A 27,197-nucleotide genomic window follows, 5' to 3' on the forward strand; every position below is an offset into this window, starting at 1 on the left:
AGACAGCTATCCTGTCTTTCTCACTCCTATTGAGAATCATCTGGGATTTCATGAACCACCACAACCTGAGCTTACAAGGGACTGCTGTGTGCAACACACTTTACCTCAGATTCCCAAGGGAAAGGGCTACCACCAGCACGTATAGAGCCTGGCACTGGAGACTTCCGTTGTTCGTTGGCACATGAGCATGCCAAGGCTTGTCAAGGTGGTGTATGAAGAAGAGGTGCATGGTGTGCATTAGCTGCCTATTCAGGGCCCGCAGTTTCACTTATTTAAAAAGACACAAAATTAAATTTCTGTAGGCGTTTCAGGTTCTGTGTCACACTCTCCTCGGGGGAGGTATGGGATGCTAGGGCCAATGTTAAATTCCGTCTGGGAAGGAGTACAAGCCTCTTTCAAATGGTGCGCTATGCCATGTCAGAGCACCACCATTCAAAGTTTTGGAAGACACTGGCTGAAAACCAGATCTCTACTGTTGTCCTGTATGCGAATTTCTGCAGCAGATTTCATCTCAGGCTCTGGCCACCCATCACGTACCCAAACTGGTTATGCTCACAACCATGGCACTCTTGCCTGCAAGCCACATGAACCTGTAATTGTGGAGGTGCGCCTGTTGAAAAATGAGCATCTGATGATGGCCAGACCTCCTGACGGAGTGTGGGTGCGATAGGATTTGAGCATGTCCATTATAAAAGTGATCATGTCCTTGTAAAAGGTAGGCAGCGACCTGAGGGTGATCTCCAAACTGTCACGGTCGATAAAGAGGAGATTCTGATCATAGTTGATGTAACACACCTTGTGGGAAAAAAAAACATTGCCAGGCTATAACCCTCGGAAGAAGCTCAATGCGAAGAAATCACTGTAAGGTCTGAAGGTAGAAAGTCACTATGTGAGTGCAGATATACTCCAACAACTGACGACCCTCCTTGATAAGGAGACTCAAAACTTGTGACGTGACCCAATGCATTTTATTGTCCCAATGTTCTCTGGATATGAATGACAAAACTAGGAGGAACGACCAAAGTGACCATGGAGGCCTCAAGTCGGTTTATGACCAGCACTTCACTCCTATCAGAAAGCATTCAGAGTAGTCATGACGAGCAGCTTCAGTGAGCCGAAACTTTGGCCTCCAACTCCTGCCAATTCGCCAGCCTGGATTGTTCAGCTGAGCGAACGTAGACCCCCAGATAGGAGAGATAGATGCCACTCCAGCTGAAAATTCATAACTCTTCAGTAAAGTTTATGGACCAGAAGTCCATAATATTTCACCCAGTGGACTGGGGCAGAAGACGGTCAGAGTATACAGCCTGGCACTTGCACATACTCCCCATGTGAGTCAGTCAAAGAAAATCAGGAGTATATCATTGGCGTAAGCCAAGAGGACCAGCCCTCACAGAAGTAGCCCCTGGAAACCTCCTCCACGACAGAAACAGGAAAAACTTCACACTTACAGATTGCAACTGGATGGAAAGAGGCAGCCTTGACGTACTCCTCTCCCAAAGCAAAGGTACACCATCAGCTATTGAGTATATCACCATTGAGTACAAGAGCTGGCAAGCCATGTTAAAGTTGTGCAAGACATTGGGTCGGTTGCATTTAGAATATTGTGTACAGTTCTGGTCGCCACATTACCCAAAGGATGTGGACACTTTGGAGAGGGTGCAGAGAAGGTTTACGAGGATGTTGCCTGGTATGGAAGGTGCTAGCTATGAAGAGAGGTTGAGTAGGTTAGGTTTATTTTCACTAGAAAAAAAGAGATTGAGGGGGACCTGATTGAGGTTTACAAAATCGTGAAGGGCATAGGCAGGGGGGAGAGAGACAAGCTTTTTCCCAGGGTGAAGGATTCAATAACGAGAGGTCACGCTTTCAAGGTGAGAGGTGGAAAGTTTAAGGGGGATACACGTGGCAAGTACTTCACACAGAGGGTGGTGGGCGTTTCGAAGACGTTGCCAGTAGAGGTGGTAGAGACAGCAATGATAGATTCATTTAAGATGCGTCTGGACAGATGCATGAGTAGGTGGAGAGCAGAGGGATGCAAATGTTTAGGAATTGACTGTCAGGTTTAGACAGTACATTTGGATTGGCTCAGGCTTGAAGGGCCGAAGGGCCCTTTCCTGGGCTGGAAAGTTTCTTCTTCTTCTTCTATCAGGTACCTTAACCTGTAACCAGACACTTTCTGGCGGATCGTGTGACAAACTGCATCCAGAGCATGGATTCCCTAAGTGTCCCAAGAAGATACTCATGATTGATCCAATCAGGTTCCTTCTCCTGACCAAGAGACAGGAAGTTTATTTACAGATTGGTCCTTCAGCAAAACTTGATCAGTTCTGGGACCAGATGGACGTTGTCATGAATCCTCCTGTCCAGGACTTGCATGACTGGTCACGATGGATCATATGGACCATCAAAGAAGTCAGGCGAGAAGTCAACATCCTGGCTAAGATTTTATAATCTGTGCTGAGCTGGGAGACCAGACGTCATTTATTTAAAGAACAACAGTCCCCATTCTTCGGCAGAACTATGGCGACTGCCCTGCAACAAGAAAAAGGCAGTTATCTGGCTTCAAGATACTCCCACAGGACCTGCACGTAGTCTCCACGCCTCCAAAACTTCCCAGAACCTCCTGAAGACTTCTACAGTCAGCCAGTCCCGTCCCACCACTCCAGAGCTGGGGTCAGGGCGCTGGTCTTCCACATGGAGGTGATCTCCTACCAACCTACCAACGATCTCCAGGCAGTGCTGCGACAGGTCATCCCACAGTAATCTGCGAGTATCCTCGCTGGACGGATGCAGAGAGTACAGAATCGTGTAATAGGAGTGAATCTGGGTCTTGATGCTCTCCATATCCGATACGAGGGACCCATCTTCAGCCAGCCAGAGAATGAGCTGGTGACGGATGCCATGCCTTTCTCACAGTGAGCAAAAGATGGAGGAGCCACCGTCCAGATCCTGGAGGAGCCGGGTCCACGACCTCATGCGTGGATGGCTTGGAGGTCTCAGAGCATGGCCTTGTTCTCATCGTACAATCCCGAATGTCCATGTACACATTGGGTTTAGTGAGATGTCACTCCAGATTGAACAAATCATTCTCTAATTCCTTGATCCTGGACTTCAATTTCTTTGTCCACCCCCTCATGTACTCCTGACAGAAAACACAGCTCTGAGCCTTGCCCATATCCAAAAAAAGCCTCAAGAAGGTGAAACCCACCTGCTGCCTTCTCTAGTTGGCTCAGAACTAACGAAATGAGTTCTGGAACCACTCACTGCACAGCAGCAGGATTTTAAATTGCTAGTATGCAGTCCCAAACTGGACACCGAATGAAAGGAGTTCCATCCATATCAGGTGAGGTTTCATGCGTGGAACCTGCTGAATGGACTTAAATGGAATGCAGGAGATGTTTGCCCGTGAAATGGCCCATCTGATGATTCTTGAAGCTTCGGCTCCATGCCTCATGATTTTGAAGGGGATGGAGTCAGGATGGGCATTCTGCCAGGCGTCCACCAGGTCAAATTAGTTGACAAGTTCGCCCAACCTCCTCCCCGGCACCAAAGCAGACAGGGAACAGTCGTAGACCTAGTACTCGAAGTTGCAGATAAAATTCGGCCCCTCCCACACAACCTCCTCCCCCCCACCAGAGGACAATGCACTAGCCTCATTGCTGGAGGCAAGAAGTGCAGATCCTTCTCCGTTGAAGCTCGTTTGCCTCCTTCAATGTTCACAAAGTGATGCACTGCGCCCACCACCCACATCGTCAGGGGAAGCAAACTCTTTGGCACAGGCTCATTAATCCCAAGATCTCTTGCTAAAAATTTGGGGGCCAACAGGATAGCCATCCACCAGATATTTGGATGAATTGAATCATGTAGATAACCCCTTGCCACTCCAGGAGCCAAGTGCATTTTTCGGCAGGGGCAGTGAAAGTTTCTTTCTTGAGACATATGGCATATTTCTGGTCCTAAAGTACTGAAAAAGTCTATAATCTGTGCTGGACTCTCTGCTGCCTTTGATGTCGGGTTTGGCGATGGCAGTCTCCATGTCAAGAGTATTGATCAACTACCACCAAAACAGTTAAAAGCAAATGCATTTACTTCAACTGCAAAGTCGAGAGAGGGGCACAAAAATCTCTTGCCCTCCCCAGGAGTGTACTGAAGTTTCTGAACTGCATTCGCTCACTCAGGTCCAGCCAAAGTACTAGGTGAGCAGCCTGGGCCAACCAGCAGACCCATTCAATAAACATCCACTGGTCAAGTAAGAGCTGGGCTTTGTCTGGGCCGCTGCGAGTTTTCCTCTACAAAATGTTAGATTTGTTCGAGGGAGATGATGGGGAGTTCAGTGCGAGGCACGATGGAATCAAAACCTTCACTGGAAATAGACTGCATGTTGTCCTCAGCGTCCAACACCAAACCCAAACCTTTGGCCTGGCAGTTATCACCGAACCACTTTGAGAGTAGGAGCTGGCCTGGCACCGCCAGCTAGCCTGAAACCCCCACTTAACCCCTCCCCAATGACAGTGGCAATGTCGACAGTACGTGCCCCAGTCTGGGTCATCCAGTGATGGAGGCTCAGGCCTCGTCTACCCTATTGACACCAAGACGGTGAGAAGGTAACAAAGAGATGAGTAGGGGTCAGGATGAAGCTGGTAGGTCAGATGGGAAGGGAAATTGGCAGGTAGAACAGGTCATGAGGACGGTGCTGAGCTGGAAGGTTGGAACTGGGGTAAGGTGGGGTGACGAGAAATGAGGAAACTGGGGAATTCCATATTGATGTCCTGGGGTTGAAGTGTACTGAGGCGGAAGATGAGGTGTTCTTCCTTCAGGCATCAGGTGGTGAGGGAGCAGCGGTGGAGGAGGCCCAGAACCTGCATGCCCTCGGCAGAGTGGAGGGGAGGGGCAGTTGAAATGTTGGGCCCCGGGGTGGTGGAGTTGATAGGTGCAGGTGTCCCAGAGATGTTCCCTGAAGCGCTCTGTGAGGAGGCACCCGGTCTCCCCAATGTAGAGGAGACCGCATCAGGAGCAACAGGTACAATAAATGACATTTCTGGGTATGCAGGTGAAACTATGATGGATGTGGAAGGCTCCTCTGGGGCCATTGATATTATTGAGGGAGGAGGTGTGGGCGCAGGTTTTGCAAGTCCTATGATGGCAGGGGAGGATGCCAGGACAGGAGGGTGGTTTGTGGTAAATACAGGAGGTAAATAAACTCAACAAAGGCGTAATCGGACTGAATCAGAGCGAGTGGAGTTTGTCAATCGTGTTTGTTCCCAAACCCAATGGGAATTAACGATTTTGTGTGTACTATTGGAAGGTCAATACCATAAAAAAATCGAACTCATGCACAATACCAAGTTTGGATGACTGTACAGAGGATGTTGGGCAAGCCAGTTACATCACAATTTTGCACTTACTGCTTGGTTATTGGCAGGTACCTATGTTAGAGAAAATGAAATAAATTTCTGTGCTTTTAACTCCAAATGGGCTATATCAATTCAAAGTGATGCATTTGGAATGAAGAATGCACTAGCCACATTGCAAAACCTGATGAACAGAGTTGGGCTGGGTTAATAAACTGTGTGGACTCTGGATGATGTAGTGATCTTTAGTGAGTCCAGGAAAGATCACATTGTACAGTTGGCAGAGCTCTTTCTACAATGAAGAGTAGCAAAAGTAGTAATAAACATGAAGAAAACAGAATTCACGCAAGTAGAAGTGACGTTCTTTGGACATAATAAGTCATGAAAGATTGACCCTAAGGAATGCAAAGACTAATTTCTATGAGAAACCTCGAAGAAAAAGATCCTTCAATTTTTGATAATAAAGAGATTCTACTGGAAGTTTGTTCCAAACTTCAGCAATGTAGTGGCACCATTAACAGATTTGCTGAAGATGTTTTCGGTGGAGAGAACAATGCCAGGAGGCATTTAATGTTTCACGTAGCATTAATCACTGCATTGACTTTAGCTACACCATACTTTTTGAAACCCTTTAAAGTTGTGATCAATGCTAATGACCTAGGTATTGGAGCTCGACTGCGACAGAAGGATGATGAATGAATCACACTGCCACTTGGTCAATTTTCAAAGAAACCCAGAGAAAATACTCTACTATTGAAATGAATTTTTGAGTTTGTTACTGGCCTTACAACATTTTAATGTGTATGTGATGAACAATGTGTTGGAGTTGGTTGTGTACACAATCTTCTTACATTTTTGGAAGGATTTAGAGACAAGAATATAAAGCAATTTCGTTGGAGTTTTACGTAACAGACTTTTAAGTTAAAAATCGTACATATTGCGAGTCATAAGAATGTGAAAGCAGATGTGTTATCACGGATTTAATGGATTGAGGAAAGACTGAACTCATACCATTGGGGTGTGTGTGTGTGTGTGTGTGTGTGTGTGTGTGTGTGTGTGTGTGTGTGTGTGTGTGTGTGTGTGTGTGTGTGTGTGTGTGTGTGTGTGTGTGTGTGTGTGTGTGTGTGTGTAAGTTAATATTAAATTCGATTAATTACCGATGCCTTTCATGGTAATACAGTTAAGAATTAGAAAAAAATGAAACTACCTTTTCATTATGATGGTTCACTTTCTTGTCAAGGGGGAAGTTAGTAAAAATTGAAGGCCTGCACTGTACCTTTAACGGATAGTGAAAGCTGAAAATCTGTTAAACACCTGTCATGTGACTGACTAGCAGGCACAGAGTGCACTGGACAAGTTGAAGATGTAATATTTCTGTCTAACAGAGATAATGAGTTGATTTCACAGTAGTTCGAATTTACCATAGTAGTTTAAATTCTCCCCCATGATACTGAAAGCCAATCGAATTTGAATTTTGCTGTTTTGACAACATTGAACCAATAAGACGATCTGATGTTTTAGCGTATAAAAAGCAAACATTTTAGACTGTTACCTGGCGAAAGAACACTTTCTGCATTCAAAATATTGCTTTTCAAAACACTCTCTAAAATTACCTTTTCATACAAAACATTTTTGCAGCATAAATCACCATATTATAACAGTATGTATCAATGTTTCAGTACACAATATCTCTGTATCTCTTTCTCTGTATCTGTTCATCTTTGTGTCTTCGTGTTAGGTTCGTGTTAATGTAATAGTATATAATCTAAGTTTGTGTCAAACTCTTTGTCTGACACAAAGAGTTTGTGTCCAGGAACCCTCTGTTGTTTCGGGGTTGAAGCCATTGAAATAGGGTCAAACTGAGCTCTTTCTGTATGTCCCTCTTGTGCTTAAGGTGATGCAATTTTGATGCTCAAGTTGACTCGTGTCTCGATAAATGCCTGTGTGCGTGCTTACGTGTATTTTTGCTGCCTACCATGGGAATCATAATATCATGTTGAAAGTCGAAATGAACTCCTCTTGCAACATGTATGAGGTGAGGGAAGCCATTAGCGTCCATTCTAATTACACTTGCAAGAAGTGCACCCATCTCCAGCTCCTCCAAGACCGTGTTAGGGAACTGGAGCTGGAGTTGGATGAACTGCGGATCATTCGGGAGGCAGAGGTGGTCATAGATCAGAGCTTTAGGGATGTATTTACTCCAAAAGTTATAGAGAGATGGGTGACAGTGAGGGGGAGTGGGAGGAAGCAGCCAGTGCAGGGACCCCCTGCGGTCTTTCCCCTCAAGAACTTGGATACTTGTGGGGGGGATGACTTACCAGGGGTAAGCAACGAGGTTCAGGCCTCTGGCACGGAGCCTGTCCCCGTTGCTCAGAAGAGAAGGGTGGAGAAAGGTAGAGCGATAGTTATTGGGGACTCAATAGTGAGGGGCACAGATAGGTGGTTTTGCGGGGGCGACAGAGACTCACAATTGGTATATTGCTTCCCAGGTGCTAGGGTACGTGATGTCTCTGATCGCGTTTTCTGGGTCCTTAAGGGGGAGGGGGAGCAGCCCCAGATCGTGGTCCACGTTGGCACCAACTACATAGGTAGGAAGAGGGGTGAGGATGTTAGGCAGGCTTTCAGGGAGCTAGGTTGGAAGCTCAGAGCTAGAACGAACAGAGTTGTTGTCTCTGGTTTGTTACCCGTGCCACATGATAGAGAGTCGAGGAATAGGGAGAGAGAAGAGTTAAATGCGTGGCTACAAGGATGGTGCAGGAGGGAGGGATTCCGGTTTCTGGACAACGGGGGTTCTTTCTGGGGAAGGTGGGACGTCTATAAACAGGATGGTCTACACCTGAACCTGAGGGGCACCAGTATCCTTGGGGGGAGGTTTGCTAGTGCTCTTTGGGATGTTTAAACTAACTCTGCAGGGGCATGGGAACCTGGACTGTAGCTTTAGGGTACAGGACCTTGAGTGTAGGGAGGTTAGGAACATGGCATCGATTTCGAAGGAGGGTGCCTGTAAACAGGAAGGTGGCTTGAAGTGTGTATACTTCAATGCCAGAAGTATAAGAAATAAGGTAGGTGAACTTGCAGCGTGGGTTGGTACCTGGGAGTTCGATGTTGTGGCCATTACAGAGACGTGGGTAGAACAGGGACAGGAATGGCTGTTGCAGGTTCCAGGGTTTAAAAGCTTTAGTAGGGTCAGAGATGGGGTTAAAAGAGGGGGAGGTGTGGCATTGCTTGGCAAGAATAGCATTACAGTGGTGTAAAGGACGATGGAGGAAGACTTGCCATCTGAGGTAGCTTGGGCTGAGGTTAGAAATAGGAAAGGTGAGGTCACCCTGTTAGGAGTTTTCTACAGGCCTCCTAATAGTCCGAGAGAAGTAGAGGAAAGTATTGCGAGGATGATTCAGGAGAAGAGTGAAGGTAGCAGGGTGGTTGTTATGGAGGACTTTAACTTCCCAGATATTGACTGGGAAAACTATAGCTCGAGTTCCTTAGATGGGTCGGTGTTTGTCCAATGTGTGCAGGAGGGTTTCCTGACACAATATGTAGACAGGCCAACAAGAGGTGAGGCTATACTGGATTTGGTTCTCGGTAATGAACCAGGCCAGGTGTTAGACTTGGAGGTATGTGAGCACTTCGGGGACAGTGACCACAACTCGGCGACTTTTACTCGAGTGATGGAGAGGGATAAGTGTGCACTGCAGGTCAAGAGTTATAGTTGGTGGCATGGAAATTATGGTGCGGTGAGGCATGACTTAGGATGCATGGATTGGAAAAATAGGCTTCAAGGGAAGAACACAAATGATATGTGGAGATTGTTCAAGGAACAGCTAATGGGTGTCCTTGATAAGTATGTACCAGTCAGGCAGGGAGTAAAGGGTCTTGTGAGGGAGCCGTGGTTTAATAAGGAATTGTGAAAGGGAAGAGGGCGGCCAATGTAAAGATGAGGCGTGAAGGTTCAGTTGGGGCGATTGAGAGTTATAAGGTAGCCAGGAAGGATCTAAAGAGAGAGCTAAGAGCAGCGAGAAGGTGACATGAAAAGTCCTTAGTTGGTAGGATTAGGGAACACCCAAAGGCTTTCTATAGGTATGTCAGGAATAAAAGGATGACTAGGGTAGGTATCGGTCCAGTCAAGGATAGTAGTGGGAAGTTGTGTATGGAGGCGGAGGAGATTGGAGAGACACTAAATCAATACTTTTCGTCAGTATTCACTCAGGAACAGGACACTGTTGCTGATGTGAATATTGAGTCACAAGTGATTAGAATGGATGGCCTTGAGGTATGTAGGGAAGAGGTCTGGGGAATCCTGGAAAGGATGAAAATAGATAAGTCCCCTGGGCCTGATGGCATTTATTCTAGGATCCTCTGGGAAGCTAGGGAGGAGATAGCGGAGCCATTGGCCTTGATTTTTATGTCGTCGTTGTCTACGGGAATAGTGCCAGAAGACTGGAGGATAGTGAATGTGGTCCCCTTGTTCAAGAAGGGGAGTAGGGATAGCCCTAGTAACTATAGGGCAGTGAGTCTCACTTCTGTTGTGGGCAAAGTCTTAGAGAGAATTGTAAGGGATAGGATTTATGAACATCTGGATAGGAATAATGTGATCAAGGATAGTCAGCATGGTTTTGTGAAGGGCAGGTCGTGCCTCACAAACCTTATTGAGTTCTTTGAGACGGTGACCAAGGAAGTGGAGGAGGGTAAAGCAGTAGATGTGGTGTATATGGATTTTAGCAAGGCGTTCGATAAGGTACCCCATGGCAGGGTAATGCAAAACGTACGGAGGTATGGCATTGAGGGTGCATTAGAGGTTTGGATTAGGAATTGGCTGGATGGAAGGAGACACGGGGTAATAGTTGATGGTATAGGTTCATCTTGGAGTGCAGTTACTAGCGGTGTTCCACAAGGATCTGTTTTGGGACCATTGCTGTTTGTCATTTTTATAAATGACCTAGAGGAGGGGCTTGTAGGCTGGGTGAGCAAGTTTGCGGATGACACCAAAATCGGTGGAGTTGTGGACAGCGAAGAAGGATGTGGCAGGTTACAGCGGGATATAGATAAGTTGCAGAGCTGGGCAGAAAGGTGGCAAATGGAGTTCAGTGTAGCTAAGTGTGTAGTCATTCACTTTGGTAGGAGTTACAAGAAGATGGATTACTGGGATGATGGTAGACTACTTGGTAGTGTGGATGAGCAGAGGGATCTTGGTGTCCATGTACATAGATCTCTGAAAGTTGCCACCCAGGTAAATAGTGCTGTGGAGAAGGCATATGGTGTACTGAGCTTTATTGGTAGAGGAATTGAGTTCCGGAGTCCTGAGGTCATGTTGCAGTTGTATAAGACTCTGGTGCGGCCTCATTTGGAGTATTGTGTGCAGTTTTGGTCGCCATACTATAGGAAGGATGTGGAGGCATTGGAACGAGTGCAGAGGAGGTTTACCAGGATGTTGCCTGGCATGGCAGGAAGATCGTCTGAGGAAAGGCTGAGGCACTTGGGGCTGTTCTCATTGGAGAAAAGAAGGTTTAGGGGAGATTTGACAGAGGTGTACAAGATGATTAAGGGTTTAGATAGGGTTGACAGTGCGAACTAATGGAGTCAGCTGTTACTAGGGGACACAGCTTTAAATTAAGGGGTGGTAGGTATAGGACAGATGTTGGGGTAGATTCTTAACTCAGCGGGTTGTGAGTTCATGGAATGCCCTGCCAGTAACAGTGGTGGACTCTCTCTCTTTATGGTCATTTAAGCGGGCATTGGATAAGCATATGGAGATTATTGGGCTAGTGTAGGTTAGGTAGGCTTTGGTCAGTGCAACATCGAGGGATGAAGGGCCTGTACTGCGCTGTATTTTTCTATGTTCTATGTTCTATGTTCATTCATTGCGATGTTGTCCCTGAGATATGATGAGAAGGAGATGAACATGCCTGGTGTTTGGTCTCATCCCCTCCACATCTGAATTTTTAAAATCCCTTACCATGTGTGAAAGTACATCATTAAGCTTTTTAAAAAAGTAGCAAAATGCATCCTGTCTCCTAGTGAAGGTGTTCATTTGGAGCTGCCTGGATGCAATTGCAGTAAAAATACTTAAATATGTATAATGACAGGAAAACTGCTCAAAGTCAACTAATTCCACTTTGCAAAGAGATCTTAATATTTCTCTACTTTGTGTGTTCCACAATGAGAGATCTCAGTCCAATTGGAATCCTTTCCACACCAAAATTGCATGCATGTTTGTCTGTGTGCGTGTTGATGATGCTGACGGTTTGGATAGCGCTGTGAACTACTGTCCTCCCCCTCTTCCTCGCTGGATCTTCGTGGGGTTTCACCCTCCAACACTCCCATGCAATGGCGGTGGGAGACTAGCAGATGGTAATATTGTATCACTTCAATAGCAGGGAGCTTCAGTGCAATACTTTGACTCTTCAATCCATGAAATGAAATTTCTGTCTGGTACTGTATTGAAGTAAAAGCCCAATGCAGCTGTGAAGCTTGAGACTGTAAAAGTAGGTAGCTCACCCATTTATTAGCATTCATAAGTTTTACTTCATCATAACTCAAGAAGTTCCCGTAACTTTATCCTACTCTGTAAATGAACTTGGCTCTGCACCTAGACAATGCTGATGCATACATGAACGTTCAATGGGTGAGTTCTGAAAACATCATGTAACCACGTGGCACAGTTTCTTAAACTGAAACAGCTAATAGTTGGCTAGACACGCTGATGCCTATGACTTGTTACTGAGGAATGAGACCACGGACTTAATAGTGGAAAATTTTCTGATTAACAATTCTATTTAGTTTCATCAGAAACCTCTGAAAGATTTGATTTTGATGGATACACACAGACGGTTCCAAGCTTGACAACATCCAGACAAAACAGCTCACCTTAATGGAACGGCATCCACAAATGCTCACTCCCTCCACCATCAACGCTTAATAGCAGCAGTGTGTACTAGACAAAAAAAATACTGTGCAGAAATTCACCAAAGATACTTGACAGCACCTTCCAAACCCATGACCCCTTCCATCTAGAAGAGAAGAAGATACATAGGAAAAACACCATATGCAAGTTCTCCTCCAAGTGGCTCACCATCCTGACTTTGAAATCTATCGCTGTTCCTTCTCTGCCACTGGGTGAAACCTCTGGAATTCCATCCAGATGGGCATCGTGGGCCAACTTACAGCACGCAGACTGCATCGATTCAAGAACGCAGCTCATCACCAACTTCTGAAGGGTAACTTGGCTTGGGTTATAAATGCTGATCTGCCAGTAACGCCCGCATCACGCAAGTGAATACGTATTTTAAAAAAATCATGTCATGATCCAGAAGCAATAGGACCCTTCTGTGGACTTCACAGAGGAGTTTTATTTATTCATAACCCAAGGAATCCACGTAACCAAGTATTTTACTGCATAGCTGATCTTCGCTCTGAACCTGGACAATGTTGCTGCATAAATGAATGTGTTTGTACAACAACTTAGATTCTGAAGCATGTAACCAATCTTTTTGGTGTGGTAAAGCAAAGGCGAGTAATCATCAGTACTGATTCCTTGAATAACATAATATAAGAAATCTACAACATACATTAGCCACAAGAGGATGAAGCTCCCAGATATGGTAAAGAGCAAAATAACAGATTTCCTTCTGCTCTCCATCTCTGGGTCTCTGCGATTGTCACCATTATTCTCACCCTTTAGCCTCTTTCGGACTCGACTGGTCACTATGATATTTCTGACTGTCAGAACATTGAGCAACAGAATTAAAGCGAAAGGCAATAAAGGGGTCAAAACAGTGTCAAGCCAATCTAATACCACCCACCAAGTCTCAATGCTGTAAGATGACTTTGTTTTACAGTAGAATGGCACGTTGTTGATTATCAGCCGAGGTTCATATTGAAAATAGAAGGGAATGTTTTTCAAACAGAGCAGTGTGCATGTTGCTGCGAGAACCACAGTTGCAGTTTTCTCCGTGCAATATTTGGTTTTCAGCTTCTGACAACAAATGGTCACAAATCGGTCAAAGGAGAAAGTGACAGTGAACCACACAGAACAGTCCCTGGTTGAACGACGCAGGAACCCAATAAAACTACACACAGGAGTAATGTCCAGGAAAGACTGCCCGTAATAATAATAGGAAAAGCTCCACAGTATAACCTCAGTGATAATGACCATCACATCAGCAGTTGCCATAACCACCAGGTAGCGAGTAGTGCAAGGGGAAACACCACATTTACCACGGGAAAGAATTACAATCGCCAGCAAATCAACTGCAGAAGACAAATTGGAAAAGAAGCAGTGAATTACTGATCAAAAATTCCTCTTACTTTTTTCCAGAGAGCAACAAATAAAGATTTTACAGCCAACAATGTAGCACACTGTGTGAATAGAAGTGTTCAGGTCATGTGAGTTTGAATTTTAAGACTTTCACACCCAGCTCAAATGATCCTTCAGCCCGGTCACTCAAGTGATTATGGCGTTCAGACATACACTGAGCTCATTTCCCCTGCTCGGAAAAAAAATGCATGCTTTTGTTGCAAAGTTGCTACTTGAATGAGTGTAATAGATTCTTACAGTTTCCAACTCCAATGCCAACAGGTCAAGAATTGCATGAGAAACCTCTCCGCATCTCAGTCATAGGACTGACGATTGGACTGTCAATAAACTAAACTCCCTGTTCTTAGAATCAGACCAAATTCTGGTCAGAGCCACAATAGTACTGGGATACAGGTCATCAGAACCTATATAAAATTTCAAACAAGACTACTCAATGTTTTATACAAAAGTACAGTATAACAAAGCATGCAGGGCTACCTTCATGGCAAATTGTGATTGTGAGAACTGTTGTGATGTTTGCACTATAAATCGATAGGTCTGTTCATGAGAAACGTCTCAACGTGGACACATCAGGAGAACAATCAGTCAATATTTTAATCTCCTAACCAGGTATGAAGATGAGACAATTTCCAGATAGGATGGGAGTGGGATGATGCTTTACAAATCAAAACGGAGCGCATATCCCTCAATTGTGTTTTCTGAACAAACAAAATCTCACTCAGATTTAAAATTAAACCTGATCCAGTATCTACTAACGATTTTGGAATACAGTTCCAAACCTCTTCCACCCATTGTGTGAAAAAGTGCAACCTAACATCTCTCCTGAATACTCTGGCTCTTCATTTTCAGACAAAGCTGACACGTTCTGGAATCACTAAACAATGGAAATCGTTTCCAGTTCATATCTTGTAGGACTTTACTCAAAGCACCCCTTCAGCTGCAAACTTCTCGCGAAAATAGGGTTCGTTTGTACAAAAAAAACCTACAACTTTAACAGCAGGAATGGCTGCATCTGTGGGAGAGAAAGCAGTGCTAACATTTCACCTCATTGAGTCTCTTCTTTAAAACTAATATGCATGATTTCTTTTCATAAGTTCAAACTTAACGAAACCAGTATAGCTGACAGAATTAGAGAATTCTGCAGGAGCAGTGAAGTTGGGAGTCTCTGTCAGAGGAAATTTGTACCAAGAATGCTGTTTCGTGAATTCCTATCGCAGTTCTAGTGTCTGGATAAGGCTGAACTGGAGATGTCATTGTTCGAAAGGCATAACTAGAGAGCAGATCAGTAGCAGATTAAAACAGGTCTAACTGTCATAATGTCATACCTGGGATGCCAATCAAAGCAAGGATGGTGTAGAATGCCTTCTCCACATGATGAATTGGTAGATGCATCTTTTCCGTGCGAGGTGATCTGTCTCTTCAGGTTGCAGACAGACTCCTTGTTTTAACCTCTGAGCTTATGCATCACAAAGGCATTGACTTGTACTGTGTGGAAGTCCTTGGGGAGATCGAGGTAACGGCATTGCTCAGCGTTGTTGTTGTTTTTCAAGTTGCTGTTAAAGAACAAATTAATTACAGTATCAAGTTTACTCCCAGTTATGAAGGAGTATTGCTGTGCAGTGCATCACAATGAGATTTTTAAAAAGAAGAATCTGGAATCTACCAGCCATAAGACTCTCCACTCAAAACCATAGGCCGCATCCCAAGATCACAAATTGTTTCAACCAATGCTACACCCAGGCAGTTTATTCTATATGTTAAACTATGCCTCGGAGCTGTTCTTTTGTGCACAACGGTGGGAGATACCCTCTTTAAACAAGAACATTCTACACACAGATTGATATGTAATTTTCTTCACACTGAATCGAAATTTATTCCTCATCCCCAGCTGCCCAGGATCTGGAATCACATGAAAGATCAAATAAGAAGAGCATACTGCCTTTCCTGAGGGAACGGAGCTCAGTGAACAAAATGGTCTTCCAACAAGGGGGACATCATTGAGCTCCCTAGTATTGTCATTCTCCATCCAGGTACATGACTGATCGCTCTCTTCTCTTCAATGCCCACCACATTCATTGCAAATCTCAAACTTATTCTGACTGCCCATTCATATACATTACTGACCTCATTCTGGATGTCAGTATTCGTCCAGATATATCACTGATTTAACTCTAGAACTGCAGGAACAGTAGTTAACAAGGAACGCAAATGATGCTGGACCACGTATCTCAGTGTTAACAGCATTGTTACTGTTCTACAAGAGCTCCTAGCTGCTTATTAGTTCATTATGTAATTTGTCGGGGTGGATATTTCAAAGTGCTCTGCAACTGCTCTCTGAACCTGGACTATTTTGCCATGTAAATAGAAGCATCAGTTATCAGCTCCATCTGCCTTTGTGCCGAGTGTGACTCCTCCTAGCGGAATGTTTGCCCAATGATTCTCAATTATTCCAGTTTGGCCAGGGCTCCTTGATGCCATACTCAGCCTTGATGTTAAGGGCTGTCACTCTACCCTCACCTCTGCAATTCAGCTCTTTTGTCTATGTTTGAACTAAGGCTGTAATGAGATCAGGAGCGGAGTGACCCTGGCAAAACCCTAACTGGGAGACCCTGAGTTGTTGCTGAGCAGCTGCTGCTTGATAGCACTGTGGATGACCCCTCCCATCACTTTATTGACGATGGAAAGCAGACTGATTGGGTAGTAACTGATCAGGTGGATTTTTCCTGCTTTTTGTGTACAGGATTTACCTGAGAAATTTTGCACATTGTCGGGTAGATGCCAGTGTTCTATTTGAACTTGAAGAGCTTGGATGGGGGAGTGGCACGCTCTGGAGCACACCCTTTCAGTACTTTTGCTGGAAAGTTATCAGGGTCCATTACCTTTGCAATATGCAGTGCTTCCAGCCGTTTCTTGTTATAACAGGGAGTGAATGGAATTGGCTGGAGACTGTTAACTGTCATGCTGGGGACCACTGGAGGAGCCCGAGATGGATCATCCATTTGGCACTTCTGACTGAAAAAGATCGAGTTCGATGATGCCCATGTGTGCGGTGGAATCCGGTCTGTTTATCCTCCATTTGGACAGAATTTCACATTGGTCTCAGGATTCTGTACCTCCCTCAGGACCTGGTGACACACAGCCAGAGCTGCCTCCAGAATAGATGTTGCATGTCTTTCAGGCAGGCAAAGTAGCAGGTTGTGTCCAGACTGCTACTACACATCATACATGTCTACTCCTTCATCCATCACCTTGAGATGTCTTGGAGTAACTATTTACCAAAGGGTGGTGGGGATCCCCAGTGGAGAGCTCTCTGCGCAACTGCCTTCCCTCTTTCCAGCAGGGATGTGGGGTGGAGAATTTTGCACCCAGCATTCATTCACAATTGCAGGTTGAGTTGATTCACAGGCACCAAACTGATATGTTTACTTTGAGCTGCTGTGGAGTCTATTAAACATACGGATATTGATTATGGGCGTTTTCAGTCCCTGTTTTTTAAATTTGGAACACAGTTTGTTGTGTTTTTGGTTACACTTCAGCCAGACACTCCTGATCTTTGGGCACCTGGTGCAGAGGTGCGTTGGCAGCTTGAAGGATCTTTTCTTAGGACTGCTCTTTGGCCTGGTTAAGCTGGTTATAAACAAGTCAAAGCAGTGCGTCGTGGATAGGTTCACTTCTGCTGAGTACCTGCCCCTCTACCATGGTTAATTTCGAGCCTGAGTGGATTGAAGAAGGCCGAACTGGTGTCTACCACTGCTCTTGATACGTTGAGGGATGGAATGCTTCATTTCCCCTTCCAACTCTCTATTGTGATTTAGTCCCTTTCTTGTGCCCCTTCTGTCATACCACTTCAATGTTTATTGTAAGCATTGTCCTTATTGGGCTTTTGGCTAGGCCAGACCCCGTCCAAACATTGCCAAGATGATAGCCCAGATTCTAGCTTTCTCAGTATTGTAGATAGACGTAATGTGGACATTCCAGAAGTGATGCTGCTGGTCAAAACACTTTGATTCAAGAAAAAAAAGAATGTATTTACAATACAGCTGAAACACGAACATGGAAAACAAAACTTAAAATAACAATTATTTTAACACCCAACAGATACGATATTCATCACAACTTAATAAAGGATATTTTCCAATTTCCTGCAACGTTCCAATAATACACCCCTTGACAAAAAGGTAACTTCAATCACAGGTTCTTACGGGGGGGGGGGGGGGGGGGGGGGGGGGAGGAGAGAGAGAGAGAGAGAGAGAGAGAGAGAGAGAGAGAGAGAGAAGTAAAAATTAATCTTTTAAAAAGAGCAGCATTTTGACACTTTTCTTGTTAATGTTTCACTAGGCACAGGTGTTTTTGTTTCCCGTGGAAAATATGAAGTTTTTGCAAAATTATGTCTACTTTACATTGTCAATGTGCACATCACTCTGATATTAGGAAGAATTAGGGATAAAAAATAAATAAACACGAGTATCTTAAGTTCTGTGCACTCTGGGAGCAAGCTCTCAGGAAACTTTGTCAGTGTCATGTGCTATGCTTGTGTAAATAAAGGGTGATTGAACATAGAACATAGAACATAGAAAAATACAGCGCAGTACAGGCCCTTCGGCCCTCAATGTTGCGCCGACCGAATCCTACCTAACCTACACTAGCCCAATAACTTCCAAATGCCTATCCAATGCCCGCTTAAATGACCATAAAGAGGGAGAGTTCACCACTGCTACTGGCAGGGCATTCCATGAACTCACAACCCGCTGTGTAAAGAATCTACCCCTAGAATTGGTGATTGAATTCACCTTCTTGAAGTTTCTTCAGTGGCAACGAGAGAAAATCATGGCCCCAAAGACATTTACTCGCAATAGTTGACTTTGAGTTGTGGTGAGCATTTCTGGCATCACAGCATTTGGGAAACTTGACTCGATCTATAGAGTCAGTATATGCAAAGAATGCGTTGTTTTTCTGGAGTGAATGGCATTAGGCCCAAACGAAAGACATATGTAATTATCCTGACAGCTTGTGGACCCATAACTTTGTAACTTATTAGAAGCCTAACTTCCTTGGAGGCACCACATACTAACACCCTTCAAGCAGTGATGGATTTAGCTAAGGCGTACCCAAGACTCCAATAATTTTGAGACACTATCACTTTTACTTCGCTGTTCAAAACCAGGGAATTCATATTGGGTTTATTGATGAGGTTAGGACGACTTGCAGAATCATGTGATTTTAGTTTCATTCTAACTGAGATATTGTGAGACTGTTTGGTTGTGAGATTAATGATATGATCATACAAAAGTGCCAACTCGCTAAAGCCCAACTGGACTTCAAACAGGCACTCTGATTGGCTTTATCATTGGAAAATGTGGCAAGTAGAGTTCATAAGTTACAGGATATTCTGACGGAAATAGATGACCTCGCCAGGCTGACTAAGCTGGGGGAAAAGCATTTAAATGAAAGCAATTGCAAAGCCTACCTTACAGCATATCCTGAACAGCCAGACTGTTGGTCACTCTCTGAAAAGTCCCAAGATAAAGTCTTTTCGAGATTCCGGTCCACCAGGTCATTATGTTGCCTCAAGACAGCAAAAGAGTCCCAGTAGGTCTGAATAAAACAAGAGAACTCGTAGACTGGCATCCAGGGAAGTGCACACCTGGAACGTTCACTTCCAGTTGGATTGGAACTGCCAAATTGCTTAGCAACATCCAAATGAGAGCCAATTAAATAGACATTTGGCTGAATGATCACCCAGTGCTAATAGAGCTCGATACTAGTTACAGCCATATCAGTGATCGTGAAACCAGTCTTTACCAAAATTCGTTCTGGACTCTGGAAACAGTTCGGAGAAGAACCATTAGACTGATTACTATGATGACGAGATCCGTATTTTAAAAGTGCACTGACTCTCGACAAGAAACATTAGCTCTCTTATTTCTCCACAGATGCTGCCAGATTCCCTGAATTTCTCCAGTGTATTCAGATTTTTTGTGTGTTCCTAGACATGAGTTCTACTAAGTCTGGTTGCTTGCACTTCATCATTTCTTTGTTTTTTTTTGAGTACATTAATGATTTCGATACAAATATAGGTTTGATCAATAACTTTGCAGGTTATACGAAAATTTGTGTAGTAAATACTGTTATTGTGAGAAAAAAAACTTCGACTGCAAGGCAGTGGCAATTGGAATTTCATCCTGAAATATGGGAGGGGATACATTTTGTGAGGACGAACAAAGAAACTGAGTGCATAATGAATGCTTAGACGTCAGCAAGTATAGAGGAGCAGAGGGACATTGGTCTGCATGTCCACAAATCCTTGAACGCAGCTGGTCTGATATTTAAGGTGATGAAGAAGCCATAATGGAATTCTTCCATTTGTCATACCAAGCATTAAGTGCAAGACATTTGGAAACTTTAAGAAAATGGTTAGGCTAAAAGTGGAGTACTGTTTACAATACACGTTGGTGGTTTCTCGCAGACGAGGATGACTCTCTTCCAATCTCATGGTGAGTCCATAGGTGGCTGTACAGACCCATGCTTGGGGCAGGTGGTGGTCAAAGGAAGGGCTGAGGGGGCACTGGTGTAACAACACGGACTTTCCACTGTCTTTGTTTGGCTTTCATTTCTCCCCAACAGCAAATCACGAGGTGTTGGGCACCTTCCTAGATGCTTCTCCTCCTCTGCCTTGGGCCTATAATTCCTAAGTTACTGTAGGAATGCCTGACTTCACCAGTGAAGTCTTAAGGGCATCCCTGAAGAACTTCCTCTGTCTACCAAGGGTTCACCTGGTATTTCGGAGCTGGGATTAAAGCACTTGCTTGGGGAGTCTCAAGTCAGACATGCAGATGTGCTCAGCCCATCCCAGCTGATCAAGGTTGTTGGTGTCTCGATGCTGCAGATGTAAGTTACAGAGACAGGATACATAGAGCATAGAACATAGAACAATACAGAACAGGCCCTTTGGTCCACGATGTTGCGCTGACCTTAGAACTATTCACAGCTCGTCCCCCTACACTATCCCCAAATCATCCATATGCTTATCTAAGGATTGTTTAAATCTCTCTAATGTGGTTGAGCTGACTACATTAGCAGGTAGGGCATTCAACAACCTTACCACTCTCTGAGTAAAGAATCTGCCTCTGGCATCGTCTTAAACCTATCACCCCTCACTTTGTAGTTATTTGCTTTCATACAAGCTGACGTCATTATCCAAGGAAAAAGGCTTTCTCTGTCAATCCTATCTAATCCTCTGATCATCTTGTATGTCTCTATCAAATCCCCTCTTAGCCTTCTTCTTTACTATGAGAACAGACCCAAGTCTCTCAGCCTTTCCTCATAAGACTTTCTTCCAGACCATGCAACATCCTGGTAACTCTCCTCTGCACCTTTTCAAATACTTCCCCATCCTTCCCGAAATATGGGGGCCAGAACTATACACAATATTCCGGAATGCAAAAGCAACGCAAATTGTTGAGCTTCCCGTCCCATCGATATAATAAAAAATGAATAGTACTACAGGTCCAGGGATTGAGTGAGTTTTATTAAGAATTCGTCCCAACTTTAACAGTTTGGCTGTTTCAGTCACTGATTTAACAAATAAAGGTAAGTGGTTTTATTGAACAGCAGACTGTCAGAAGGTACTTAATAGCCGGAAAACTGTGTTAACAACGATTTCACTGTTAGCCACACCTACTAATACAAAGCTATTGAAGGTGATGTACGCATCGTTGCTGTGCTGTTGCAGGAATACGATGGGAAGATGGAAAGACCTATCCGATATTTTTCCAGGAAGTTGAACATTCATTAGCAGAAATATTCCGCAGTGGAGAAGGAGACTTCGAACTAGGTATTGGCATTCCAACGTTTCAATGTTTGTTACCAGTAATGCATCTGAGACAATCGTATACACTGACCAAACCAATTGAAGTTTGTGGAAGAAGATAGACACAAAAATATCAGACTGTTCAAATGGAGTTGTTGTTATAGCCATTCAATCTTGTGCACATTGCAGGATGAGAAAGCATGATTGCCAACACATTTTCGAGTTTTGGTTGAGAAATGGAGACATGTGGTGACAGTAGCAAATAGATTGAAATATTGTCGTGTAGTCAACGTAATAGAACATAGAACATTACAGTGCAGTACAGGCCCTTCGGCCCTCGATGTTACCCTGCCCTGTCATACTTATCTGAAGCCCATCCCACCTACACTATTCCATGTACGTCCATGTGCCTGTCCAATGACAGTATTATGTTACTGTCTACTAGCAGTGTAAGATTAAAGGTGTTTTATAATGAAGACATCTTTGGATATTGATGCCTCATGTTTAAGGGGGTGCATGACACAGCTGCTCCTTTAACACAGTTAGTCTGTCCTGGTTTTTATTTCAGGGTGTTTGCAAATGCAGAGATTCCGATATGTCTGGAAATATCTACTTTTATTAGATTACTACAGTGTGGAAATAGGCCCTGTGGCCCAACAAGTCCACACCAACTCTTCGAAGAGCAACCCACCCAGACCCATTCCCCTACATTTACCCCTTTCCCTAACACTACGGGCAATTTAGCATGGCCAATTTATCTAACCTGCACATTTTTGGACTGTGGGAGGAAAACAGAGCACCCAGAGGAAACCCACGCAGACATGGGGAAAATGTGCAAACTCCACACAGCTAATTGCCTGAGGCTGGAATTGAACCCAGGTCTCTGGCGCTATGAGGTAGCAGTGTTAACCACCAAGCCATCTTGCTGTTCTACTCGTGAGCGATTTTAATTAATTTTTAAACACTTGTACAAGGAGACGGGAGTGTCCTCTTTTCCTAGTTCAGGGTTTAGTTTGATTAGATTTCAGCAAGCTGGTTTTGTTTGCAGCTGCTGGTCACGTTTTAGTTGGCGCCCAGAGAACCTGCTGACACCCAAGCAGTGCCGTGCTGATCCTCTCTCTTTCTGACATCCCACAACCAAACAAAAACACACAGTCATGCATTAGAATGGATAGTGACAAGAGTGAGATTAAATATGTCTCCATTGTTGGAAGCCCATCTTGTTCACTGAGTACCTTTCCCTCAGGAAAGTCCTCCATACTTGGTCATTCATGTAACTTCAGTTCCTGTGCAATTGAGGAAGGGGAAGAATTGCTGATCTCGGCAGAAATGCACAGGTTCAATGTATGTGAAGACTGAAACTTTCAATCTGAGTGAAATGTTCTGTTTAGAGGACAGCTCCCACTTTAGCGTACAGATGGACAGCTCTGAGGCATATTTTCACACTTGGAATAAACTGTGTCGATGCATCATCGATTGAAATAATACGTATTCCAGGATGGGGCTCATGGGATTTCTGGCAGATTCCTGATTCTGTTTTTGTTACTTCGTTATGATGTATGAGCAGGAATTCTCCTTCATAATTGGGATTTAACTTTTTCTTATTGTTAGATCATTAACAGAAATTTGCTAAATGGCAACAAAGCTGAGCTGCAAACTCGATTGCCACAAAGAGCTTCCACACGGTATAAGACAGCATCTCTGTGAATGCATCAGCTCAGAGTTTCAAATAAGGAGCTTATCAGCTGCCTGAAGAGACAGAGTACCTCGCACAAATAATACATACTCAATTCAACACATGGAAAAGTTGTGTAACACATTTTTCTTTTTATTGGCGTTTTTGTTATGGCATCATGACAACTGAGTTTGTTTTAATCAGTTGCTAATCTGTTCTCTCGGTTTAGTTTTTGAACAACAATGTCTCAAGCTCTCTGATTGGTCAACCTGATCCGGACACCGGAACAGTGATAGCAATTCACTGAGCAGCATTCTCGGTACAATTCTCCACTGACAGAGACTCCCAACATCACTGCTGCTGCAACAGTTTCTGATCTAAGAATTCTGACAACTGTTCCGGTTTCACCCCGTTTGAATGCCTAGGGAAAGACCTGGTAAGTTAGTTCTGAAGAAGGGTCGCTGGTCTCGAAACATTATTTCTGTTTTCTCTCCCGCTGATGCTCTCAGAACCGTTGACATATTTCTGTATTTGTTATAATGAGGCCTGTATTCACGAGAATTTCCAAGTTAAAAAAAAAAGATCTGAGTGAAGTCCTGCAAAATATTAACGCGAAAAGAATGGACAGATGTTTCCATTATTTGGGGCTAATGTTTCCATTAGATGCTTTAGTTTCCATTAACTCTCGACTCATGTCAGTAGTAGAGCCAAACATGGGCCAGTACACGACCCATATGTTTGGCATTGACGAGTCCAGCGAGGTCTCATACCTGCAAGGGCATTGGTGGGAGCAAGACAGAGTTGAACAGTGTCAGTTTCTGTACTACCTGCAGTGGTACAGTGAAGGGAGTAGTGTCTGTCCATCAGGGGCAGGGCTCATAGCGGAGAACTTCATGAAAGGGACTGTCATGTTCACCACTTCTGTTTTATGCATTCTTCTGCCTTTGTATTGCATAACTTGATTTACTTTTCTGCGTTTTAAGATACCACCAGGAAATGGATACACTAATGAATACATTTCACTGCATTCTGTATCAAATTACCATTTACATCATCTCAATCAAATCAAATCTCTTCAACAATATCTTATGCAAAACAATCTTACAGAAGTCTGTAGCCAGCCTTGGATACCACAATCCTCTATACATCTGTAGCATTCTCCAGCCTCACAGAGTTTCCCTTTTTGTTGTATTATCAGTGGAAGTTTGCAACTTTTCTGAACTTTGGAAGCTAACATTCTTGCATCAACGTAATAATTAAGTAATCAGTTCATATTAACTGATTAATGTGAAGTTATAGTATTACTGATAGAAATCTTCGCACTTTAACGATATGCAACTTCATTTCCTTTCTAAAAGGAATGTTCCATGTGATTCCAAGCAGGCTTAGAAGAGAACCTTGTGTTTAGTGAAATAGAAGAGAATATTGTGTTTAGTGATATAGCTGTAAGGTGGAGATAATTCAGTTCTAGGTCTACATTTCCAAGTTTTAATAAGACACAGATGGTTTACTCCCAGTTTGACAGCTCTCATTAAGAAAATGTAATAGCAGCTGTGCCTCATAATTGTATATAAAATAAAGAGCTATTGACTGAAGAAAATCTGTGTAGTAGAGGCAACTTGCAATTAACGTGCTTATACTTAACATTGTTTACTGTATTAGACTTTAATTCTATTTGTATGGATCATTATCTCCTGCCTTTGTTTTGTGTTTGAGACGTAAAAGTGAACAAATTGTTACAAGCATTCAGCACAGCAGAAGTAAATGGTCAGCGATGAGTAAATGCTGGTTTCAATGCAGCAACACCAATTGACAAAGGACTGAGGCATGATCTGAAGGACATTAATATTCGGCTTCTGCTGGTATATCCCTCCACTTTCGAGCGAATATAGATTGATGATTGCGTCCATACCCCAATTAGCAGTGTATCTCAAGTAGTCGAGGTCAATCACCATGTAATGCACCAATTGATCAGGCTGTAAGCTTGTGACTTCCAACAAATTAATAAATAACTGCTTTCAGTGACTAAAATGCCTATGTGAAAGTTTAAAGTTATCCTGCTTGAAAACAGGAGTGGAATATCCTGTGGAATAGAGAGAGAGAGAGAGAGAGAGAGAGAGAGAGAGAGTGGGAGTGAGAGCGAGAGAGAGAGGGTTTGCATTTTCGGATTTGCACCCAATAGGGTTTCCCCACTGAATTGAATTTGATTGATAGCTGTTCTCTTACATACTTGGAAAATACACATGACATTTGAGATGCATTCACCCATAATGTATGTCCGTCTATTACAGTGATAATAATTGAAGTCAGGATCATAAACAACAGTTGCTGAAGTATGTCTCTTCAGCACATCTTATAGATTGCGGCCTCTGTGCTTTGATGTTTGAGGAAATGAACATTGAAGATCAGGGAGGAAATGCCATCCAAATGGTGCACTGAGACTGAATGGTGTCCACTGTATTGAGTACTGTTGGAGTTCCATATATCGAAGGAAATCGAGATTAATAAAGTGTGTCTCCCAAGCATGCTATATTTACAAACAGTACATCTGCACAATCACGAAAAATCTCCTTCCACAGTACTTCCCAAAATGGTGATCTGCAAATTCTGGAAACAAACAAGATAAATTGTAGTTTCAGAACATTGAGGCTATTCCATACATGTTGAATGGAGAAAGTCATGAATTATTGTGTTGGATTGCTTGTAGTCAAAGAACAAAGAACAGTTTACCACACTGCCATAGGAGAGAGGGTGACCAAATGGTGTTATCATGAGATTGTTAATCAGGAGATGAATGCAATATTCTGGCACGCATAGGATCGAATCCTGTTCTGGCACAGATGATTAGAGTTTAATCAAATAAATAAATCTTGAATGAAGAGACTGATGGTGATCATAAAGCCACTATTGATTGTCGGGATCCGATTTGGTTCACTATGTTCTTCAGTGAAGAATACCATTTTTACCTGATGTGACTTAAATGCGATTCCAGGCCCACAGCGATGTGGCTGACTCTTAACTGCCTGTGACCAGTTGGCGGTGGGCCCAGCCAATGACACCCTTACCTCTTGTGTCAAAAATGCATGAAAGAACAGGCCCTCTGACACTATGGCCTTCCAAGCCTCAACTGCCACATTTTGTCCTTCCATTCCAAAACTCCCTTCAAATACAGGATCCGTTGCTCTCTACTCTTTTTCTATTTGTGTATCGTCCATGTGCTTCTTGTGCCTGTTTGCAACACCTCTTCTGGCAGCACATTTCAGATATTTACCATCCTTTCAATGAAAACTATGCCTTGGACATCCCTTTCAAGCTTCCCCCTCGCATCCTGAATTGTCTGTCCAAGAAATTCACCTCTCCATCTCGGAAGAAAAGATTCATACTTTGTACACAATTCATGCTATTTTCAACCTTATACACTTCGATCAGTCGTCTCTCAAACTTTCATGTTCGAGTGAAAATAAACCGAGCTTATCCAACCTTTCTTCTTTAGCTTAAAACCTCCCAAATCAGGTAATATCCTCTCCAAAGAATCTACATCATTCTGGTAAGGTGATGCTGAGTACTGAACACAAGATTTCAAGTGTCCCCCAGCTACAGTTCCGTAAAGCTGCAGCAAAATATGGCTATCGTTGTATTCAATGCCCTTCAGATGAAAGCAATTTTGCTATAGACCTTTTTATTACTTCATATCCATATACTCCCATCATTAGTGATTTTTGATCCTATACACCCAAATGCCTTGCATTCCACACTAGTAAGGGTTCTGCCAATGGTTATTTCCAACTGTACTGAATTTTCCAAAATAAATTACCTCACATTTGTCCAAGTGTAACTGCATTTGTCATTTTTGTTCTGTGCCTCAAACTGATGAAAATTCTGCTGTATGGTCTGACAATCCTCCTCACTAACCGCAACTCCACAATCTTTGTATCATTTGCAGACTTAATAATTTGGCTAGTTAACCTTTCTCAAAACAAAATTATGTCAATGAAGATCAGTGGAGGGTCCAACACTGATAATGTGGACCATCTCTATAGTAAAATG

Source organism: Hemiscyllium ocellatum, chromosome 40, assembly GCF_020745735.1.
Source record: "Hemiscyllium ocellatum isolate sHemOce1 chromosome 40, sHemOce1.pat.X.cur, whole genome shotgun sequence".
NCBI lineage: Eukaryota > Metazoa > Chordata > Chondrichthyes > Orectolobiformes > Hemiscylliidae > Hemiscyllium > Hemiscyllium ocellatum.